The sequence below is a fragment of the Manis pentadactyla genome, chromosome 9 (genome assembly GCF_030020395.1).
Source record: "Manis pentadactyla isolate mManPen7 chromosome 9, mManPen7.hap1, whole genome shotgun sequence".
Taxonomy (NCBI): Eukaryota; Metazoa; Chordata; class Mammalia; order Pholidota; family Manidae; genus Manis; species Manis pentadactyla.
Window position 1 is genome coordinate 121,309,805 of NC_080027.1, and position 19,677 is coordinate 121,329,481.

General features: G+C 41.0%; 1 long non-coding RNA gene across 1 annotated transcript in view; it reads right to left on the reverse strand.

Annotated features, from left to right (window-relative positions):
• LOC130684970 (uncharacterized) overlaps positions 1–19,677 on the reverse strand; it is a 34,256-nt gene that overhangs the window by 11,150 nt on the left and 3,429 nt on the right. The window lies entirely within an intron of this gene.

Consider the following 19,677-nt stretch of genomic DNA (forward strand, 5'->3'; position numbering starts at 1 on the left):
CTCTATTCCCATTTTGCTGAGAATTTTTAACATGAATGGATGTTGAACTTTGTCGAATGCTTTTTCAGCATCTATGGAGATGATCATGTGGTTTTTGTCTTTCTTTTTGTTGATGTGGTGGATGATGTTGATGGACTTTTGAATGTTGTACCATCCTTGCATCCCTGGGATGGATCCCACTTGGTCATGGTGTATGATCCTTTTGATGTATTTTTTAATTCGGTTTGCTAATATTTTGTTGAGTATTTTTGCATCTACGTTCATCAGGGATATTGGTCTGTAGTTTTCTTTTTTGGTGGGGTCTTTGCCTGATTTTGGTATTAGGGTGATGTTAGCTTCATAGAATGAGTTTGGGAGTATCCCCTCCTCCTCTATTTTTTGGAAAACTTTAAGGAGAATGGGTATTATGTCTTCCTTGTATGTCTGATAAAATTCCTAGGTAAATCCATCTGGCCCAGGGGTTTTGTTTTTTGGTAGTTTTTTGATTACCGCTTCAATTTTGTTGCTGGTAATTGGTCTGTTTAGATTTTCTGTTTCTTTCTGGGTCAGTCTTGAAAGGTTGTATTTTTCTAGGAAGTTGTCCATTTCTCCTAGGTTTCCCAGCTTGTTAGCATATAGGTTTTCATAGTATTCTCTAATAATTCTTTGTATTTCTGTGGGGTCCATCGTGATTTTTCCTTTCTCATTTCTGATACTGTTGATTTGTGTTGACTCTCTTTTCTTCTTAATAAGTCTGGCTAGAGGCTTATCTATTTTGTTTATTTTCTCGAAGAACCAGCTCTTGGTTTCATTGATTTTTGCTATTGTTTTATTCTTCTCAATTTTATTTATTTCTTCTCTGATCTTTATTATGTCCCTCCTTCTGCTGACCTTAGGCTTCATTTGTTCTTCTTTTTCCAATTTCGATAATTGTGACATTAGACCATTCATTTGGGATTGTTCTTCCTTTTTTAAATATGCTTGGATTGCTATATACTTTCCTCTTAAGACTGCTTTTGCTGTGTCCCACAGAAGTTGGGGCTTAGTGGTGGTGTTGTCATTTGTTTCCATATATTGCTGCATCTCCATTTTGATTTGGTCATTGATCCATTGAGTATTTAGGAGCGTGTTGTTAAGCCTCCATGTGTTTGTGAGCCTCTTTGCTTTCTTTGTACAGTTTATTTCTAGTTTTATGCCTTTGTGGTCTGAAAAGTTGGTTGGTAGGATTTCAATCTTTTGGAATTTTCTGAGGCTCCTTTTGTGGCCTAGTATGTGGTCTATTCTGGAGAATGTTCCATGTGCACTTGAGAAGAATGTATATCCTGTTGCTTTTGGATGTAGAGTTCTATAGATGTCTATTAGGTCTATCTGCTCTACTGTGTTGTTCAGTGCTTCCGTGTCCTTACTTATTTTCTGCCCGGTGGATCTATCCTTTGGGGTGAGTGGTGTGTTGAAGTCTCCTAGAATGAATGCATTGCAGTCTATTTCCCCCTTTAGTTCTGTTAGTATTTGTTTCACATATGCTGGTGCTCCCGTGTTGGGTGCATATATATTTAGAATGGTTATATCCTCTTGTTGGACTGAGCCCTTTATCATTGTGTATTGTCCTTCTTTATCTCTTGTTACTTTCTTTGTTTTGAAGTCTATTTTGTCTGATATTAGTACTGCAACCCCTGCTTTCTTCTTGCTGTTGTTTGCTTGAAATATGTTTTTCCATCCCTTGACTTTTAGTCTGTACATGTCTTTGGGTTTGAGGTGAGTTTCTTGTAAGCAGCATATAGATGGGTCTTGTTTTTTTATCCATTCTATTACTCTGTGTCTTTTGATTGGTGCATTCAGCCCATTAACATTTAGGGTAACTATTGAAAGATATGTACTTATTGCCATTGCAGGCTTTAAATTCGTGGTTACCAAAGGTTCAAGGTTAGCCTCTTTAGTATCTTACTGCCTAACTTAGCTCGCTTATTGAGCTGTTATATACACTGTCTGGAGATTCTTTTCTTCTCTCCCTTCTTATTCCTCCTCCTCGATTCTTCATATGTTGGGTGTTTTGTGCTGTGCTCTTTCTAGGAGTGCTCCCATCTAGAGCAGTCCCTGTAAGATGTTCTGTAGAGGTGGTTTGTGAGAAGCAAATTCCCTCAGCTTTTGTTTGTCTGGGAATTGTTTAATCCCACCGTCATATTTGAATGATAGTTGTGCTGGATACAGTATCCTTGGTTCAAGGCCCTTCTGTTTCATTGCATTAAATATATCATGCCATTCTCTTCTGGCCTGTAGGGTTTCTGTCGAGAAGTCTGATGTTAGCCTGATGGGTTTTCCTTTATAGGTGACCTTTTTCTCTCTAGCTGCCTTTAAAACTCTTTCCTTGTCCTTGATCTTTGCCATTTTAATTATTATGTGTCTTGCTGTTGTCCTCCTTGGATCCTTTCTGTTGGGGGTTCTGTGTATTTCCATGGTCTGTTCGATTATTTCCTCCCCCAGTTTGGGGAAGTTTTCAGCAATTATTTCTTCTAAGATACTTTCCATCTCTTTTCCTCTCTCTTCTTCTTCTGGAACCCCTATAATACGGATATTGTTCCTTTTGGATTGGTCACACAGTTCTCTTAACATTGTTTCATTCCTGGAGATCCTTTTGTCTCTCTCTATGTCAGCTTCTATGCGTTCCTGTTCTCTGGTTTCAATTCCATCAATGGCCTCTTGCATCCTATCCATTCTGCTTATAAACCCTTCCAGAGTTTGTTTCATTTCTGCGATCTTCTTTCTGGCATCTGTGATCTCCCTCCGGACTTCATCCCATATCTCTTGCGTATTTCTCTGCATCTCTGTCAGCATGTTTATGATTCTTATTTTGAATTCTTTGTCAGGAAGACTGGTTAGGTCTGTCTCCTTCTCTGGTGTTGTCTCTGTGATCTCTGTCTGCCTGTAGCTTTGCCTTTTCATGGTGATAGGAATAGTCTGCAGAACTGGGACGAGTGACGGCTGGAAGGACTTCCTTTCTTGTTGGTTTGTGGCCCTCCTCTCCTGGGAGAACAGCGGCCTCTAGTGGCTTGTGCTGCGCAGCTGCGCGCAGACAGGGTTTCTGCTTCCTGCCCGGTTGCTATGGAGTTAATCTCCGCTGTTGCTGTGGGCGTGGCCTGGCTCGGGCAGCTGCTCCAAAGTGGTGGAGTCGCGTTGGAGCAGGAGCTGCTGGGAGGCTATTTATCTCCGTAAGGGGCCTCCCTGCTCCCTGCAGCCCAGGGGTTAGGGTGCCCAGAGACCCCCGGATTCCCTACCTCTGGATTAAGTGACCGGCCCTGCCCCTTTAAGACTTCCAAAAAGCACCCGCCAAAACAAAACAACGACCACAAAAAAAAAAAAAAAAAAAAAGGGTGGCCGCTCGTTTTTCTTTATTCTCCGGCGCCAGCCTCAGGCATCTGCTCACCAGTCTTGCTGCCCTGTTTCCCTAGTATTGGGGTCCCTATCCGTTTAAGACTTCCAAAAAGCACTCGCCAAAACAAAACAGCAAAAAAAAAAAAAAAAAATTGGTCGCTCGCTTTTCTGGTGTCCCCCCGCACCCGGCCTCCAGTGCCCGCTCACTGTTCTTGCTGCCCTGTTTTCCTAGTATCCAGGGCCCTGCACTCTGGCCCGGATGGCGGGGGCTGGGTGCTCGGCAGTCCTGGGCTCCGTCTCCCTCCCGCTCTGCCTGCTCTTCTCCCGCCGGGAGCTGGGGGGAGGGGCGCTCGGCTCCCGCGGGGCCGGGACTTGTATCTTACCCACTTCGCGAGGCGCTGGGTTCTCTCAGGTGCGGATGTGGTCTGGATATTGTCCTGTGTCCTCTGGTCTTTATTCTAGGAAGGGTTGTCTTTGTTATATTTTCATAGATATATGTGGTTTTGGGAGGAGATTTCCACTGCTCTACTCATGCCGCCATCTTCCGCCCCTCTCTTCATGTGTATGTCTTCTTTAGAAAAAATGTCTATTCAAGTTCTGTACCCATTTTTTAATCAGAATATTTGTTTTTATGACTTTTTTTAGTGTTGAGTTGTATGAGTTCATTATATACTTTGGATATTGGCCACTTATTGGATGGCTATCCCTATCTTTTGAAAAATGAACTTAGATCTTTACCCTATACAACATGCAAAAATGGATGATAGATTTAAGTGTACAACTTAAAATTATAAAACCTCTAGAGAAAATCTTTTGATCTTGGCTCATGCAAAGACTCCACAGATATGACACCAAAAGCCCAATCTATAAAAGAACAAGTTGATAAATTAGACTTTTCCAAAATTTAAAACTTCTCTTCAGAAGGCACTGTTAATAAGAGAATGTACTGACAAGACACAGAATAGGAGAAAATATTTACAAAGCATATATCTGATGAAAGACTTCTATCCAGAAAATAGAAAGGGCCCTCTAAACTTTATAATAAGAAACAAACAATTCAATTTTAAACAAGGGCAAAAGATTTGAACAGGCAATTCACCGGTAATGTTATATAGATGGCAAATAATGGGAAGATGTTCAACACTATGAATCATTAGGGAAATGCAAAATAAAACTACAATGAGATAACTACTACATTGGAACATATTAGAATGGTTAAAATTTTAAAAGGCTGCCATTACCAAGTGTTGACGAGGGTTCTCATATCACTGTTGGTGGGAATGTAAAATGGTACAATCACTTTGGAAAACAGTTTGACAGATTTTTAAAAATCTAAACAGGCATCTGCCACATGATCCAACTATTTTACTACAAGGCATTTACCCAAGAGAAAAGAAAACACATCCATATAAAAATGTTTAAATGAGTGTTCATAGCACTTCTATTTGAAATAGTTTGAAATTGGAAACAGCTCAAACGTCCATTAGAAGTTGAATGAATAAAGAAATTGTGGCATATTCATGCAATGGATACTACTCAGCAAAAAAAAAAGAAATGAAATATTTATACATGTAACACTATGGATGAATCTCATGGGTGAATTATGTTGAGTTAAAGAAGCCACACAAAAAAAAGACTATATACTATATGATGCTATTTACATATTTATATAATATATAAAATATGCTATTATATTTATATAATACACAAAAATCCTCAAACTAATATATACTGCCAAATATCCAAAATATATAATGAACTCATACAACTTAACACTAAAAAAAAAAGTCATAAAAACAAATACTCTGATTAAAAAATGGGTACAGAACCTGAATAAACATTTTTTCTAAAGAAGACATACAGATGGCCAACAGACGCATGAACAGATGCTCAACATCAAGAATCATCTGGGAAATGCAAATCAAAACCACCATCAGTTGGTTTGATTGGCTAATATCAGTCAAAATTGCTAGTATCAACAAGACTAACTAAACAAGTGTTGGCAAGGATGTACAGAAAAGGCAATCCTCGTGCAGTGCTGGTGGGAAAGCAGATTGGTACAGCCACTATAGGAAGCAGTATGGAGGTCTCCCAAAAAACTAAAAATAAAAATACCGTTTGACCCAGTAATCTCACTCTGGGAATTTACCCAAAGAAAGGTTGAAAAGATATAAACACTCCTATGTTTATGCAGCATTATTTACAACAGTCAAGATATGGAAGCAATCTAAGTGCCCATCAATACATAAATGGGCAAAGAAGACATGGTACATAGGTACCATGGAATATTACTCAGCCATAAAAAGAATGAAATCTTGCCATTTGTGACAACATGATGGGCCATGCCTAGAGTGTATTATCCTAAATGAAATAAGTCAGACAGAGAAAGATAAATACCACGATTTCACTCATATGTGGAATCTAAAAAAAAACCAACCAAACAAAACAGAAATAGACTCAGAAACACAGAGAACAGACTGGTGGTTGCCATAGGGACAAAAGGTGGAGGGAATGGGTGAAATCAGTGAAGGGGATAAAGAGATAGAAATTTCATTATAAAATAAATTAGTCATAGGGATGAAAGCATAGGAAACTTAGGCAATAATATTGTAATATCTCTGTTGCCATATGGTAACTACACTTATCGTGGTGAGTATTAAGGAACATACATAATTGTCAATTATGTTGTGTACCTGAATCCAATATAATATTGTATACCAAATACACTTGAATTTAATAAAATTAAAGAAGTAAATTAAAAAATTTAAACTATCTAAAAAATATGGATATTTAATTGTTACCGCACCATTTGCTAAGAAGACTATCTTTTCATCACTGAATGTCTTTACATGTTTATCAAAAATCACTTATCTGCATGTGTACAGGTCTAGTTCTAGATTCCCTATTCTGTTTCACTAATCCATTTATCTTTACACACTCTCTTGATCACTATAGCTTTGTAATTTGTCTTGAAATCAGGAAGTGTTAGCCTTCCAAATTTATTCTTCTTTCACAAAGTTGTTTTAGCTGTTCTCAGTCCTCTGAATTTCTACATGCCTTATAGAATAAGCTTGTCAATTTCTACAAAAAGTGTCTGTTCGTATTTTGATTGTTATATGTGGAATACATAGATCAATTTGAAGAGAATTGCTATATTAACAACATTGAGTCTTCTGACACATATGCAAGGTATTCTTTCCATTTATTTAGGCTTCCTTTAATTTCTCTTGACAATATTTTATAGTTTCACTGCACAGTTTTTCATATATTTTATCAAATTTAAATATAGGTATTTTACATTTTTTGCTAATATAAATAGTTTTTCTATTACTTATATTATTCGTATTTATATTTCAATTTCTGATTGTTCATTGCAAGTATATAGAAACACGACTTTAGTACATTTAGAAAAACAATCAATTTTGTATATTAATCCTTTGTTCTGAAACCTTGCTTATCTCACTTACTAGTTCCAGTAGTCTATAGAATTTTTTATGTGGACTACAAATAAAGACAGTTCTTCTTCTTCCTTTCCAATCTGGATGCCTTTTATTTTATTTATGTATTCGTTCATTCATTTATTTTTGCCTTTTTACAGTGGCTATTATCTCAAAAACATTAAATATGAGTGGTGAGAATGCATATCCTTGTGTTATTCCTTATATTCTGTTTTGATTAAGTATGACATTAGCTATAGGTTTTTCATAGCTGCCTTTCAGCAGATTGAGAAAATTATTTTCTAATACAAGCAATTGTTGCTATAAATTTCACTCCAAGTATTGCTGTAGTAGCATTCCACAAATTCTTTGTAGTGTTTTTGTATTTATTCAGTTTGACTAAATTATTCTAATCTCTCTTTTGATTTTTTTCTTTAATCCAAGGGTTATTTAGAAGTGTGTTATTTAGTTTCCAAATATTTGGGAATTTTCCAATTATCTTTCTCTTATTGATTTCTAATTTAATTCCATTGTGGTCAGAAAATGTGTGTGTGTGTGTGTGTGTGTGTGTGTGTGTAATCTCCAACTTACTTTTGACTAGTGTTAGCATGGTACATTTTTTGAAATCGTTTGCATTTCTTTTTACTTTTAACTTATTTGTGCCTTTAAAAGTGTGTTTCTTGTAAACACCATATATTTGGGTCTTATTTTTTTAATCCAATCTGATGAGTTCTGCTTTTTTAACTGGGGTATTTAGATAATTTGCATTTAATGTGATTATTGATATAATTAGGTTTAACTCTATTCCCTGGCTATTTGTTTTCTATTTGTACCATCAATTATAAATAACTTTTTTCCTCTTTTTCTGCCTTCTTTTGATTTCACTGAGTTTATTATTATTCCATTTTATCTCCTTTGTTGGCTATAAATTGCCTTAAGGGTTTAGTACATATCTTTAACTCATTACAATCTACTTTCAAATCATATTATGCCAGTTCATGTAAAGTATAAAACCTTACAATAGTGTACTTTCATTTCTTCCCTTCCAGCATTTATACTGTTGTCATATTTTACCCGTACTTATGTCATAAACTCCAAAATACATTATTGCTATTTTAAGTTAATTATTGTTTGAAGTGATTCTTAAAAGGAAAAAAACCTGATACATTTATTTATGTAGAACCATTTATTCCTTTCTTTGCATTCATATTTCCATCTAGTATCATTTTTCTTCTGCCCACAGGACTTTAACATTTCTTGTAGTGCAGGTCTGCTGACAATGACGTCTTTGTATGCCTGAAAAAGTTATTTTATCTTCATTTTTGAAAGATATTTTCACTGGGTATGGGATTCTACATTGACAGGTTTTTTTTTCCTCCAGTACTTTAAAGATAATGTTCTACTGTCTTCTCACTTACATTGTTTCCAATGAGAAATCTCCTATAATTCTTATCTTTGATCCTCTGTACATAATCTGTCTTTTATCTGTCTGCTTCTAAGATATATTTGATTAAGAGTTACCTTGATGTCATTTTCTTACTATGTTTCATATAGGATTAGATACTTCCATTTTACTGATTCTAATCCCCAGAATCATGTGGATAATCAGATAGGGTTGACCTAGCCAAGAATAACACATATATAACAATAAAAAGGGGGGTTCTTTAACTCAGGATTTCAAAAGGACTTGTATGATTGGATCCACCTAATGGAAAAAGACAGTTACATACACCTTACCAGTTAACTTGGCCACCTAGGCATTCTCAAAGTAAAATTTTGATTGCAGCTTCTAATCCTTCCTCTGTGGCAGTTTTAAAACATGGCCCCTAAAATTCTTTGACATTCTTCCCATGGAGAAGTGGGATCGCTATCTCCTGCTCTTAAATCTGGGTTCTGTGACCACTTGATTAATGAAATGCCGAAGAAGAAGCACTGTGCCAGTTTCTGGGCCCACTCTTTAAGACACTGTCATTTTCTATTTTCTTTCTCTAAGGATGCTTGTTCTTTGATCCCAGCCACTCAGCCATAAATGACCCCAAACAGCCTGGAGACAGGCCCACATGCAAAGAAGGCTCACGGCCCAGCGCCTTGGCTGAGCTCCCAGAGAGCCAGTCCCAGTCACATGAGTAACACACTTTGGAAGTTGATCTTCCAGTCCCAGTCTAGCTGCTACATCTAATACTGTGTAAAATAGAAGTGATCTGTCTGCAGCGAGCCCTACCCAATCAGTAGATTTGCAAGCAAAATGAATGTTTGGCATTGTTTTAGGCTTCTTTGTTTCTGGTTTGTTCCATAGGAATAGATAAACAGAACAATTCCCAACAGAACTGGACTCTAAACCAGTATCTCAAACAGGTATTTCTCCTGTGATCCACTGTGGGTTCCTTTTGTCCAACGTCTAATCTTTTATATGACCCAAGGTGTTCTTTCCTCTTTTACTTCTGCACTGGGGTAATCCTGTCCTTCTAGAGGACTTGCACTGCTATTTGTAGACGTACTTATTCTTCAAATCTGTATGTTCAAAATGTATTCTAATTACAGCTCTATTAACTGTTTTCTTATGAAGCTCTGATTCCCTCCATTATGCTGAAGAATGCTGTTTACTTGCTCTATCTGTTAATTATTGTCTCTTGCTAGTCTGCTTACCTACACACTCTACTTTGGGATCCATTTCCTCTGCCTAGTAATGTTCTATTTACTGGCTGCAATCTGTGCTCACATTAGCTGTTTAAACTCGTATTTAGTACAGGAGTCTTTATTCAAAACTTCCACCAGTTATGAGTCACTGAGTCAGTTAGGGTTCAGTTAGGAAATCAAAACCACACCAGTTATTTGAATAGAGAAAGTTTAATATATGTTAATAGATAAAGATATTAACTAGATAACTGTATCAGTCAGAGATTTTCAGAGAAATAGAATCAAAATCTCTTAATACATGTAAATAGATTTATTTCAAGGAATTAACACAATTATGGGTGCCAACAAGTCTCAAATATGTAGGGCAGGTGGGCAGGCTATAAATTCTCAGGCAAGAGCTAGTGTTACAGTCTTGAAGCACACTTTCTTCTTCCTCCAGGAAGCCTCAGTTCTTGCTCTTAAGGTCCTTCAACAGATTGAATGAGGAACATCCATACTTTTTAGAGTAATTTCCTTTACTTAAACTCAACTGATTATAAATGTTCACCACATCTACAACATATCCTCACAGCGACACCTGGATTAGTGTTTCATTAAATAACAGGTACTATGGACTAGCCAAGTTGACAAATAAAAATAACCGTATGCAGTAACTAAAGGAGATAAAAGAGAACTGTAAAATATCATAGAAGCTACAATGGCTGAGATCCTGAAGAAGCAAAGGAAAAAGTTTGAAATTATTAAAACTTAGAAACTCAGTGGAGAGGCCCTAAAGAACTGAAAGTCAGACCTCTGAGTAGGAGCCACTGTCCAGCTAATGTTAGTCTTCTGAGTTCAGAAGAGGGAACCCAGAAGACCGCGACCCCGATCTGTCCAGATGGGGCGCTGGCTGGGTGCTGCTGGCATCCCCCAGGGAGACACGATGAGGCTGATACTGAAAGTGTGAGAAAAACAGCACCCCGGACAAAGAAGCTTTACTAGGGTAATACTCAAAGGAATCACAAGACAAGAAACCCTCAGGAAATACACAGCAAGGAGCGAACCCCTTGAAGCTTCTCTCTAGCCTTGCGGTCTCCATCTAGTGTCCCTATTAGCAGGGCCAACTGGGAAAGCAAAATTATGGTCTTTAAGAGTCCCTGCTCTAGGATTTTTGGTGCCCAAGGTCATCAAGGCCACCAGCACCAACAAAAAAAGTGGGTTTGGGACTGAGAGGCAATGACTTAATCACTGACATAGTCCATCTCTCTGGCTATTCAGCACACATAACACTACTCTATAAAAATTTGAATTTTGATATGACCACAAAAAAACCTCTGTGTCCTTCTCAAGTTTTCTGCATATAAACAGACAATAAAGGCTTCTCCCCAAATTCAGATCTCTGAAGTCCCAGCTGTCGTTGCACCCACCTCTGAGCAACAATCATTATTTCTCCAGTGCTGTTGTAATTGCTTCTGAAAAACGTGTCCAAAAAACCCAACTATAAAGTTAACTTCCAACAACCACTTGTAAAAATAGTAAGGATGAGGAGAGAGAAGAATAAATTTGTACTTGTCACCCTCAAAGAAGAATAAAATAGTTAATGTATGCAATTATACACACACATACACACACACACACCCAATAAGCAAATAACAGGGCATGAGGCCATAATTCATATTTATAACTTCCTTGTTCCCCTACTCATTTCCTATTTCCTTTGCCTTCATCCAATACCTCAATTTTTTCTTTCTTTTCTTTGTTATGGTGGTGTACTCCATGTTGCCTGAAATGTCTAAATCATCACTGATTATGCCTTTGGCAAGAGGGTGTGAAAATTGTCGTCTGCTGTTAGTTTTTTCTATTGACATGAAAATACTAAAAGCCACCCCAGAGAGCAAACTGGGTTCTGGATGTAGTCCTCCCCACCCACCGTTGAGATTTCCTTTGGCAATCAGCATCAGCCGGCCAGCCAGGAGAGTAACTCTTGCTTGCCTGTTGGTTCTGTAGCATGAGGAGCCCAAAATGGCCCAGTGGCAGTCTTATCTTTGAAATCAATGCAATAGTGGTTTCTGTCAGGGTAAAAGAAAAACACTGTTTCTTGGGAATCAAGGCTCCAAACTGGCAAAGCTCTAAGTCATAGGGATTGGGGGGTTGTGGGGGGAGATCTGTGGGCAGACTAGGAGATTCAGTAGTGAGAGGACTTTAGTCTGCTTCCCCCTCTGATTCCTAAACCCACACAGTCTGGCTATGGAAAACACAGAACCATATATTTGTTTATGATTCAAAGTATAATCTACATCCTTTGAAGAAGAACTGTGGTCCTTTCAGAGTATAATCTCCCAACTGCCACCCAACCTCTGGAAGGTCATGCAACTTTGTAGTGATCCAGCTGCTTCTGGGTGGTATGGGGTTGTTCTAGTTAATTCCATGGGCACGAGCCCACTGCTTCACTTCTTTTGAAATGACTGTCTTGATCAGAAGCATTGTTGTACAAAGTACACCACATTTTGTAACCACAGATGGTGCTAGAAGACAATTCTGGGCAGGAAAGCAAATATGTGCTCAGAACACATGTCTCACCCAGTAAGGAAAAATTTTTGCTCCCTTCCATGATGCTGAAGGGGTGCAATGGGATCAACCTGCCCCTGGGGGCTGGCTGCACCCCCTAGGGAACAGTGGCACATCAAGGGCTTCGTTTAGTCGGCAAGTTGGGCATTTAGCAGCACCGACAGTCAGAAATGCCTTGATCAGTAAAGTCCATGTTGTTGAGCCCACACGTAGTCCCCATCCCCACCATTACAGCCACTTGATACACAGGTCCATTAAGCAAGCACTGGTTCCTGCCAACCTACATTACAAAATCTTGCTCTTCTTCTAGCATATAAACTATTTCCTCCTAAGTCAGACTTTGTACTTGTCCCCCCTAGAGGAAGCTAAGATTTGACCCTGCCTGTGAGTCTAGAGGCAATAAAAAGTGGTTGGGTTGGGTCTTCAGTAGAGTGGGCATCCTTTGGAAGGCAACTGCCCCCAGGTGAGGTTGCTATAGGGTTTTCAAAAACATACATGGGATGCTTTCTGCCGTACGTGGCAGTTGCTGAGCCCCAGCTAGGCATCTACTGATTAATTAGAGGAAATCCCTGTCAATGTCATTAGAAATGATGAAAAGTAACTTGTAAGTCATTTAATGGAAATAGAGCCCCCTCACCACGCCAGCCCACCCTACGACTACCATAGTTCCTTCTGTGGCAGTTACCCAATGCATTGCGACTGCTATGGTGCCCTCTAGTGGCAATGGCCCGTCGAACCTTATTTTCTCACGGGCTGCTTTTAACAAGCGAAGAGGACACAGATGGACCTTTCCTGGTGATTCTCCTAAAACTAGATAAATGTCCAGAGATTGGGATGCATATGTTGCAGACTTTCCTCATAGACAGAGACAGGGTGAAGGATTGAATCATCTTTTTAAAGTCTCTGTTAAGAGCTGAGGATGGGGCAGAGGAATGTTCTACTCATCTGGCCAACAGAGGCTTTCTTTGAGGCCCAGCAAAAGTGAGGACCTGGCGGGGAAAACACGTGGAAGTCAGGCCCCCAGGCAGCATTTCCAGAAGCTCATGCCCACCCACCCCTAGCATTCTCCAGGACCAAGTAACTCTGACATTGTGGGCCACAGAGCCTATCACATTTGGGGACCATACAGAGGATGTGGGGATCATTATCATGTCTTTCTTTCAACAAAAGCAGTCTTAAAATATTGAACTAGCTTGCGATTACAGAGATATGAGATGGCAGAGACAGGCAAGCCAGCCCAGCTCTTCTACATGAGAAGGCTTCATCTGCCTCTCTGCCCTGTTCCTTGAGACACCCAGTCCGCAGACAGCAACACCCATGGGGGCCACACCTTGAGGGACCTCATTATCAAACACAGAAAGATGCTTTTCCAGGAACAGACAGCAGCTTTGCTGGCTCCCCACAAACATGACCTACTCCTGGGTTCATGGGGAGTCATGGAAGTTTGTTTCTGGAGGCTTCTGTCTTCCTTTTCTGTCCTCCACAATCCTCACTCCCCCCTTCACTGGTGACACCCCCACCCCTGGCCCTTCCTTTCTTAGGCTTCCAGTGCCTGTAGCCTCTTTGTTACCTCTATCTTGCTCCTTTCTTATTGAGCCACAAGGTGTCCTTGTTGTCCACAGACCAAAGGTCCTGGGCTGATGCAGGTATGCACACAGACCACTAAGCCCATCCAAGAAGAGGGCTTTGGCCTCACGGTGACAGTTTCTGGATTTCTTCCGAATTTTAACCCACTGTGAGTCCTCTGGCACATGGAAGCCTTGCTGTCCTCACTGTCCTGTGCTTCACCTCACTACATGTTCTCCTCAGCTTACTTAATCTTTTCTTGTCTTACTGCGACACACACATTCCTGAATCACTAAATTCTACCCTTCCTCCTAGGCCACAATCTCTCTCCACGCACTGCTGATTCTGCTCTAGGACCTTCCACATCACATCAGTATAGACCAGTTTTTATGCCACTAAATCAGGAGCAGAGAGCACTATATACTGGATTTGTTCATTTAACAGAGAACTTTAAAATCTGCCCCCTAGTCCATTTTTTTTAACATGGTAGCTCGCTCTTTAATAGAAAAGTTCGCCACCACCTTAGAAATTAAAGTTAAATTGATCCCTTCAACTGTATATAGATTTCTCTGCCTACTTATAACTGTGTTCCTTCACTCCTCCCCCTAGAGGTATATATTATGCACCATTCCCGTGTCCTACACAGGGCTACATCCTGTAATTCAGTGGTGAACAAAATAGATGTGGTCCCTAGCTTCATGGGGCTCCCATTGTAGGACTCGGCAGACATAACACAGGTAAACACAAGCAAAAATGTACTTCCAGATTGTGATTAGTGGTTAGAGATGACAGTGCCAAGAAAAATAGAAGGAAGCCTATTTTTAGATCGTGAGACCAGAGAACATCCGAGGAAGCAGTATAAGTAACCTGAGATTTAGTGAAAGAGAGAATTGCAAGAAGAGAGTTCCAAGCAAAGGGAACAGCCTGTGGGGGGGCCCCTGCAGAGGATGAGTATGACAGTCCCTGAAACGTAGCGATGTGACTGTCATGCAGAAAGCAGAGGATGGTGTGGCTGAAGGATAGTGTGCAGAGGCTGAGTCAGGCAAGGTCTCCAAGGAGCTTGAGTTTATTCTATGTGCCATACGAAGCCATAAATGATGAAAAGCAAGGAAATAACAATCTAGTTTACTAGGAGACCATTGGAAAATATGTGAGGAATGGCTTACAATCATTGAGAGTGGAAGAGAAGGACAAGTGAAGAGGTTGTGGCAGTGGTCCCGCTGAGAGATGCCAGTGGTTTGGACCAAGGTAATAATATAGGTGATGGTGGGAAGGGAACTCATTTCAGAGGTAAAATCACAGGACTTGGTGATCATTTGTACCTACTTTTAATTTATCCTTATTGTCCGGGAACACATTTTTTTACCAATTTGTTCAAGGACAATCCTGGGGATTATATTTTCTGAGTATATGAATGACAATTTGCCTAGGCACAGAATTCTTCTTGGGTCACGCAACCTCTTTCCTTCACAATACAAAAGGCTTTGTGCCACTGTCGTCTAATGTTTAGAAATATGGGGGAGAAATCTGAAGTAGTGACTTTTTTTCTTCTGGCATATTTACTTATAGGATTTTTATGCTGTTTTAGATTTAAAAATTCTACAGGAATAGGTTTGAGAGTGATTCCTTTACGAACCTGCCCCACACAGTATTTCGCCTACTCAGTATCCACCCCCATTTCCTCTGGAGTCAGCAACCCCATGATCCTCTGGAAAACTGCCTCTCCCTTTCTGGCAATCCGTGTAGACACTGGATAGAGCTGACCGCCCTTCTTGCCAGGAGTGGGAGTACGTTCCCACTGAAACTAATGTAAAAAGCCTTCTCAGTCACCTAGATCCATTCAAGGGTAAGTACAAGACCCAAAAGAGGCTGATCAGAGCCAGTGAGTATTAACCCGAAGTTAATGCCACGAGTATTAGAAATGAACTCTTTCCTTCCATTGGGCTTGGAATGCTAGGAAAAGTGTAAGCCTGGAGTGACGGGATGCCACCCTAAGAGCAATCTATCAAGAATGAAGCCAACTTAGAGGAAAGCTGGAGCTGGAGAGACGGTTTCCCCGTGACCCCTTGGACTTTTATGTGAGCCAATAAAAACCCTCTTTTGTTTAAGTTAGTTTGAGCTGGGATTCTGACACAACCCAAAGATTCCTGACAATAAGCACATTCAATTTTAAAACCAAGATTTTGCTTAAGGCCAATAAACATTCTACGTATGTCTTCGGCTCCAAATGATTCTATTAACTGTTTTAGGAACTCCAGTAATTTGTGGGTTGGCTTTTTGATATTTGACTTTCACAATTATTTTATTCTTTCATTTTTGTTCTCTATCTTGTGCTTTTGTGTTCTAGGAAATTTATCTTCCCTTTGTCGTCCACTCACTGATTTAGTTCCCTGCAGTGTCGATTTGCAAGCCCTGGCTTCTTCCTTTAGAGTTTAACTCAATAACCATGTATTCCAGACTAATGATATTTTCCTTCCATTTGGATCATTTACTTTTTATAATGGCTGGTTCTAGTCACAGAGACAGAATTTTTTTAGCATCTAGCATATGGTATTCTTTGATAAATAAACAAAAAATAATGAATGCAATTGTCACTCATTTGCCTGATTAATGACTTCCCTTATATTATTCAACTCCCCTTAGCCTGCTTCATCTTTATAGCTCCAACCACTTGAGAGAGAGATAGTTACAGATTAGAGAAATAGAGAGAGATGGAGATGATGGAGATAGGGATAGAGACCTCCCAAGACTTAGAACAATGCCTGGCACAAGTTGCACTCAAGAACTATTTGTTGGACGTGTAAATGAATGACATAAATGCAATAATTTGTTCACAGTGTCCTTGAGAAAGTAAACCAGCATGAAAAGATAAGTAACAGTCCAAGGAAGCTAATTGAGGGCAATCAGAAATATAGACATGACTAGGAGCCAAGTGAATTGTACAGATACAAGTATATTCTAGAATCAGAGCTGGAGGGGGCAGGGGACATCACTTAGTGCTTGAGTGATCAGAACAGAGTCCACAGAAGAACCAAGGATGAAGGGGAACTTGGAAGAAGGGACATGATTTGGAAAGGAAGGGAGCTGGTGGAGTCTTCTTCCAAAGAGCATTCCTCTAGGATTCAGATCATTGCACCCACAGCAGTTGGCACCCAGTCAGTCCTTGTAAGGCATGGCAGCTTTGCCTATCATGTAATGGAATTTCAGGGCCCAAACAAATCAAGGATTTTAGGTTGAAAAATCCCAGCCCATCTCTTCCTCCTCCATCACCAAATCAAGGTGCAGAAACAGTCATGGAGACCGTCTGGGAGATGTTTGTTGGGCAAGTCGCTCTCTGGTGTTTCTGCTTGACTCCTAGGCCGTCGTGTCAGGCATCTAAGGAGCAAATGTCCTCCTGATTGGGCTTGTACTATTTCTAGAAAGATGCTGACATCAACAAAAGTTTGTTATTGAGAGTAAAGACACAGCCTATGACTCAGATGATGCAGGCTCTGGGGGACTCCATACACCCTAATTCCTTCCATCTCTAGTCACTTTCAGCTTCTCACCACCCACATGATTTCAATGCACCCAACCAGCAGGGAATCAAGGAGGTGTAGAAAACAGATGAAAATAAGAAAATCAGTTAACCTCGAAGCCAGGGAATGTCTGTGCTGGAAAGAACTTCCCTGACCCCAGCTCTCCCAGTGCAGGGGCCCTCTATGCCATGGCTTGGACAGATGTCACCCAGCTCGGCTCCATGGCTGCCAGGGCCTGGGAGCCCGCATCCAGCAATTGCCATCAGCAAACTCAGCAGGCAAGTATAAATGGCAAGCCACCCATATTTAAATATAATGAAAATAAATATATGTAATATATTTAAATGTATAAAGCCCTTCCGGGTTTTACACAGCTAGATAGATCCCTGTGCTGCCCTACAGGACAAAGAGAGGCAACACTTTTCTAAGCCTCCTGCCATGTTATGGTGGGAGGGGAAAAGACGAAGACGGAGGTGGGGGAGAGAGAAAGCGATTTGATATTGTAATGCTCAGGCTGGAAATGATTTTCTCTCTCCCCTTAGTGGAGTAGCCTCCAAATGCTACTCCTGGAGCAATGCTAGACTGGCCTTTCCAGAATCCACAGGGAGATTTATGCAGAGCCCCAGATCCTCCCCCCAAAAGCCCAACTTCAGTAGAACTGGGGGTGAGGCCTGGGCATGTCTATTTCCTAAAGGTTCAGATTATTTTGTAGTGCATCCAGGTTGAAATCCACTTCCTTATGGAGTTGTGGTCTGGACCACCCCATCCCTGATGATTAAAAAAAAAAAAATGCTATAATCCCTAAAACTCTTGCAAGCAGATAGCTCTTTGAGGACCTCTTAGATTCCCTCAGGCCATGTTTTCTGAAATCATATTTTTGAACTACTGAAGGCAGGCCGATGAATGCTTTCCAAGGCCCCGGCCCAACCACACCCTAAAGCCTCACCTGAGGCTGCAGCCAAGCCTCCCCACCTCAGCTCACCCTCTTTGTTGCAGGCCGCCCAAGATGCTGACAGGAACAAAAACGACTTGTTTTTGAGAATTAAGATACAAGCTATGATTAAGATGACGCACACATGTTCACGGAGGGAGACTCTCACATCCGACCTACCTTCCTCCATCCACAGAGAGTCACGTTGCTACTCTAACCACATCACTAATTCCGAAAGACGGGGACTCCTACACACAGCCTCCAGGTCAATGCCTCCGACTGGGGCAGCGCCCTGGAAGGGGGCCAGCCCCGGTTCCTGGCACCTCAGGTTCTCTTGGCATTAACACCTCAAGCCCATGGGTGCACCGCATTGTGCAGGGCAAGGTTCTCATCTCGTGGACTCTTTGGCGTGCTTGTTTAAAAAGGCAGACTTTGGAGCCCCACAGAAAACTGAATACCTGGAGTGGGGCCAGGAAATCCACCTTTTGAACAGCAGGCCAAGGTAATCTGAGCAAGGCTGCTCTTGAACTTCACCCACTTAGGGCTGAATGCCTAAAGAGGGAAAGTATATAGACGAGGGGACAACTTCTTCCCTGCCCTCCCAGGGCCGCGGTGGCATCTCTTCTTGAGATCTGGGTTGGGTCCCCTATTTTTTGACATTCCCTTCACCTTCCTATCTATTCTCTTCCTCAAGGAAAGTTCTTATCTGTCAGAAGATGGGTCTTTTATTTTTTAAGCCTAGCAGTTACCCTTGTGTGAAGATCCAGCTCTATCCATTTAGGCAGAGGGGACAGAACAAAGAGACAAGACACGTGGGCAGACAGACTGTACAGGGAGGAAAGGACATGGGTGGGGGACAAGCCCAGGGTTGGAACTGCCCGGGTCAGAAAAGAAAAACCCATGCCCCATCATGGCATTCAGAATTGAATTCTCAAGTGATTCCTTACCCACTAATTTTTTTTTCCCAACAAGCCCAGGAAATCAAAAATATCTGGATTGAGTCATGGCTCCCTCGCTTATTGGCTGTTACTGGGCATATTATTGAACCACTCTGAGATGTAGCCCCCTTATCTGTAAAATGGGGGTGATCACTCCATAAGGCTGCTGTGGGCTTTAATGAGGTGACATATTTAAAGTGCCTGGCCTCGATTTTGGTCCATGATAGGCAGTCTAAAATCCCTACATCTTATTAATCACATGACTGTCATGTGCACCTTTCTGCTCTTCCTCCTCTTGTTCCTCTTCACTCCCTCTAGGCTTCAGCCCACCCACATGACTTACTGTTCTCTGGAGTCCCAACAAGCCACGGGCTTTGGAATCTCACGGCACTGGTCCAGTCCTGTCTCCATCACCAACTCATGAGCCGTGTGGCCCTCCTTGGCTTCTGTCTCCTCCTCTGGCGGTAACAGCCACTTGGCCAGGTTGTCATAAAGGTCTGGCACAGCAGTGCACTTAAGGAGCCCAGCGCCACCCTTGGCACCTAGAATGTTCCGTCCGTCCTTCCCTCCCCACTTCCCTCCAGGATCCCGTATCTTCTATAATTCTCCACCTTGGTGACATTGTTCAAACTGCTTCTTTCACCTGGAATGCCCCTTCCCCATTTTCTGCTTGTTGGAATTCTTCCCAAAGCCGTCTTCATACAACCCAATCCCAACAGACAGGATGCCCAGATAAACCACACGCCATTAATAAA